This window comes from Acyrthosiphon pisum, chromosome A1 (genome assembly GCF_005508785.2).
Source record: "Acyrthosiphon pisum isolate AL4f chromosome A1, pea_aphid_22Mar2018_4r6ur, whole genome shotgun sequence".
Taxonomy (NCBI): Eukaryota; Metazoa; Arthropoda; class Insecta; order Hemiptera; family Aphididae; genus Acyrthosiphon; species Acyrthosiphon pisum.
Genome location: NC_042494.1, coordinates 42866089 through 42872050, shown reverse-complemented (window position 1 = coordinate 42872050; position 5962 = coordinate 42866089).

Genomic DNA, 5962 nt, shown 5'->3' with positions numbered 1-5962 from the left:
GTTTTCATTATCATCGGATATATTTTATCAGCCTAATTGTTTCGTTGCACACAATATACTGTATATAGAATAAACAATGATGATACCCAATATAAATATAAATCATATTTATAGGTACCCAATACGTATGTCTTGTTAGTCGTTTGGTATTATAGTTTGAGTTGTTTGACGTTACAATATGGATTGTTTTACAAAAGCTCTCAGTGAAAAAGGTAAACCGTTATTAGTTCTTGATGAGTTTAAGTTTCGAAAATGTACTATCTCAAAAAATGGAATAAAATGGAGATGTACAATTAAATCGTGTACTTCGAATTTTTTATGTGATGAAAGTGAAACGGTGCTTTTAAAATCTAACTTTGATCATAGCCACGAAGCCAGTTTAAATATTAATAGACAAATTGTTGCTAATTCGTTAAAAATAAAAGTAACAGACCAAGTTACAATACGACCACTAAAATTAATTCGGAATGAAGTGCGTTAGATTTGTCATTAAACGATGTACATTCTATACGACGAAGCATTTATCGTACTCGTAGAAAAACGCTACCACCATTACCGAAAAATGTAACCGAAGTGCATACACCGTTAAATAATTTGGATACGAATACATACAAGGATGAGAATTTATTGCTTATAAACGACAATATGTTGAATATAATATGTTTTTCTACAAAATCAAATTTAGAATTTTTATGTATAGCTGTGACAAAATGGCACATTTGAATTTTGTTCTAAATATTTTTATCAACTTTTTACAATACGTATGTGTTTATAATTTTATATATATTTTTATCATATTTATAATTACGATTTAATTTTGAATAATTGACGATCAAACTTGGGACTATTTAGTGTACCTACCTATTAATTTATTTGTATTATATTATACAATTTTTTTAAATCAGCATGTTATTATTATACCTCGTGGTGAACAAATATATTATTCTGTTAACTAACCAAATTATATTATTCTAAATTGTAATGGCATGCTCAAATTATTATTTAAAAAATTGTTATTATTCTTAAAACATGCAAAATACAAACATCATGATTACCTTAAACTTATAATCTTATTATTAGTATATATTTATTATTTAACCACCCATTATCTTATTATTATTAATATTATTTTATTTTAGTTTTCATTAACTAAACTGTATAAAGCCTATAAGTTCCACCGACTTGGAAGACTTAGACTTTTTTTTGTTGACTTTAGTTAAGTGCTCCTCTTGATTCATAGGCGGTAAGTAGTGCAAAGGTAGTAAAATACTAGAAATCTCACAATGTATTATACATTAATATTCGCAAAAAAATCGGTTAGTAACTAACTAATAAGTTTTCCTAAGGAAATGTAAAATGTATTGAGTGCAATTGGTATATCGACCCTAAAATGTTTAGAGCGCAATTGGTAAACTCCCGATGATATCACTCTACCTAACCTAACTGCAGGTAACATTTAGCTGTACGGCGCAAGCTATACGATAAAGGCTAGAAAAAACACAGAATATAATAAGTCAGCCGACAGCCATGTGGCATGTGGTAAACTATACCGAAAATATGGTAAACTTCCCGATTTTTAAAACTAGCAAACTCTCCCGGGTCAAGATTAAATTTACCTAAAGGAAATATATAAGCTCTCCTGGATCAACATTATGTTTAGTTGAAGGAAATATGTAGACTCACCCGAATTGTTTTAAAAATATATCCCAATGGATCACCAAAAAAATATATAGACACCTCACGTTTTTCTAAATTATTTATGTTCATATTATAATAAAAATGAAATTTAAATGTTAATTTAATTTTAAATTGATTGATGTTATTATTATTGTTATATTTATTATTTACAATTTACTATAATTTATATAGTTAACTTTTTTAAAATTAAATTCAAATTCATATTATGTTTAAAAAATGTGTATGTTCAATGTTCATTATATTATAAACATTAAAATATTATAATGACACGATTATACATGTTTACATGTACTATTCAGATAATATTGAAGTAGACCCGGGATAGTTTATCATCGGGAGAGTTAACAATCGCCCAATAAATTTGATACCCTGCGATCGCCAAAATGGCATCCCTGTCGGTGCCCAGGAAAACCATGCTATAATTTCCGGGTACCAGTGTAACGTTATACCCCAGCCCCCAACTATTCAATCATTAAAATGTTGACTTGAAAATTACTTGGCATTACTGTAAGTATGGAAATTCTAATTTAATGGCTAATTGAACTGTTAATGGAGCTTTGAAAAAATGTAATAATTGCACTATTAATATATTATAACTATAGAGTATAACGCATTTTACCTTAGCCATTAATCTGTTGACATTGTACGATGGTTTTTGATGATCTGGTTACACAATTCAATATAGCTTTGCAGCTTGTCTACAACATTCATTATTTCGGGAATTCAATTTTCCATGCCGATGTAATCATTTACTATTTAGGTATACCGAAAACAACATAGGTACTATATAAGAATAGTAATAAAAAATACGCGAGATTGATAAATTCAAGTGATTCGTGTCTTCCTAATATTACTGTATTATTCTTACGAAGTGAACGACTTAATTTCCTCTAACTTGGTCGATTTTCACTCAATTTTAATAAATTTTTTTTAACAACTGTTTTAAAAATATGATCAAGAAGACAAAAAAATAGCTGTCTAGAAAATTTGAAACCTTTTATTGCATTAAATATTTTTTTTTTTAATGTTTGAAACAAAGAAATTGAATCTTATGGTATTCAATTTAAATTTCCATTTTGCATACTTATTGTTGTAAAAAAAAACACATTTAAATACTCGTATATTGTTTCGCTATGGAGATACAAGAGTGAAACGGTACTTTTGGGATACACTGTATACCTATACCTATTACCTATATATATATATCTACCTATACTACTTTGTGTATATTTTTATAGCATTTAGCAGAAAAAGACGCGATACGTAACAAGATGAATTAGATTGTATATACGTATTTCTATAATAAATATATATATATATAACTAAAATATATATTTCTTTAACTGACTATTTACCAAAAAATATGTTACCAATCCTAAATTCACGTCCCTGGTGACGCCGCCTGGTCGTGAGACGATTTCACGATCGTGGCACGCGTCTATATAATTTTATAATATAATACGCCATACGCGTGTGGGCGTGTATTATACGCACTCGTTGATATAATATAATATTATATTATACAACACAACACAACGTAGATCACTAACAGACCGTGGTCGCCAGTCGCGAGCACTTATCGGATGTTTTTTTCTTTCTTTCCTGTTTTTAAAATTTTTTTTTCCGTTACACGTGGAGAAGGCATAATATATTATATCGTATATATACTATAATTAATGCACTAATATAAATCGCGATGGGAACATTATTTTTTATTTATATTTTTCCGAATAGTCTCCGTTGGCGGCACGCTATAAATTATAGCAACTCCACTTGGCACTTGGCATCTGTGCAGCAAATATCACAAAAAGTATTTCATCTATATGCACAATGCACGCATAATATACATCTATAACAATAGACATATATATATACGTGTATATCTTCGAGATTCGATATATTTATTTATACATTTTTTTGCGCATTTCATTTTTGCGTTTTTCACAGATAGGCATTGTTCGTTTTTCTGCGACTTATGAACAAAAAAGCAAAAATGCACACACATGTTTCGAACGGCGCCTTCTACAATGCCTTCTACAATATATTATATTAAGAGCGTCTGAGGCGTATATGTATTACGTAGGCACAACCGCAATCGTTTTCGAGTATTTACCTTATACCTAGTTATCTATATTTTCATCGTATAAATAATACGATACGAATCAGTGGCATCCCTAGAACCATTTCTTTGTATAGCGATAGGAGATGGGTAGGGGAGCAAAAAAACTGCAAAAAAACTGCAAATCCTCTAAAATCTTTAAGAATATGCATGTATGATTCTCGTCGTGAATAAGGATATTGTGATTTTTAATGCATCCACTATGATGATGATAACTGCAGTGCCATGAAACCAAATTCACAGTAAACTTTCCACGTGTGGACTCGGAGTCCTTGGCACTCTTGTTTTTCCCTTGTACTTCATTGATCACTATAATTAAAAATGTATGTTGGGTTCTTTAAATGTATAACATTATATGCAATCAGATTTTAATCTATGCTTATATTATCAAGATAGTCAAACAAAATATGTATTATACTGTTTTTTTCATAGACTTAGTTCTAGCATCCCTACGTTTTTAACGAAGTATGCCTTTGATGTAATATGAAGAGTAAATATTAGACGTAAAAATGCAAGTCTGGGCTAGTTAATGATAATTTTTGATTGAGTAAAGTTAAGTTGATAGAAAACATTTGAAAAATTTTAACGTTAATAGTTATCCTAATTTTTATTTTAACTCAGTTACATTATAAGGACAATTACAATTAACTTATTAATTAAGTTAAGTTAATTATTTTTATTTTTTTATATATAAATAGTCAGTAATATGATTTAAAATAATAAAAAGTATATAGTAAAAGTAATAATAATAATTATGTCATATTTATTATTTAATTGTTTATAAATTAATGTAACTTGGATTTGACTCGTTATTTATTAATTTTGTATCAATAAAAATCAGTTAAAAATTAAGTCAATGAAAATGAAATTCAAAAAAGTTCAAATTAACTTAACTTTAACTTTTTAACTCGTTTATGCCCTGGCTTGTAAAAATGTATACCTAAACGGCTAAAATGACTTAATAATTATACCATTTTATTGTAAACCGTCAGAATTTTATTCAACTTGGAGATTATTTTAAGATTAATTAACCAAGTCTATTGTCAAGAAACTCTTGAGATCCAACTATTTGAATTGCTCGTAAGTCATAATATTTAATAAATATTTGTGTTGGGCGGGGGGGGGGGGGGGCAAAAATTAATCACAATTTACTGACCCATTTAAAATTATAACAGTTCCTCTCAATATTATTTCTGGAGAGGCCACTGCCCCCCCCCCCCCCTTGTGATTCCACACACTCAAAATGCTAACTATACTCTGAAGTGTAAATTTTTATTTTTATTTAATATTTAATTTTTTTAATAAAAAAAAATCATTGACTATGATCTTTTCCTCAGTAATTGCTGAATAACGAAAAACGTAATTTATACACACGTAACATATATTATATTATAATATTGTGTACATAATAATATATTATAATATTATGTCGGTATATAATGCGCGTATAATTATCTATTATAAAAAATTGACGTACTTATATGTATATTAATAGTTAAAAAGAACACTATATTATTATTGCGCTCATCTATTGTTCATCGATCCGGTCTGGTTTATGGAACACACGTCAGTCTTCTGGAATTCTGAGTACAATAATATACGCAATTATTCGGACTGGTTGACGTAGTACAATATATTATAAATTATGATACGCTGCAGCTGGTGAGAATCGGTCTAAAGATAATAAATTTACCATGTTCTTATATGCATACAAGTTGTGCAAAGTGATCTTCTCGCCTGTCGGCTGTCGCCACTCTACCTAAGTATCGCACGTCGTCGGTGATGCGGCCAGATATATTTAGGTACACAAATGCGCGGTGTATCGCGTGCGTCTAAAAAGAGGTCGGTTATTTCAAGATGTTTTGTTTTTCGTTTCGATTGTTGTGTGAGCTGCAATAATATTGTAATGCACGTTTATAATATTATAAGATATTAAAAGAAGAATTCTTCCGGATTTTGTCGTACTGTAATTTAAAACGTTTTGCACACCGCACTATATATACGATGTAACAACTGCAGTTTACACATGTATATATGGGTACTATACCAATAAATATCCGATAAATCGATCTCAATTCTCAACGTATATAATGTCCCCCCCCAAAAAATATCTGATTATCTGAGGCAAAAGTACATCCAAAAACA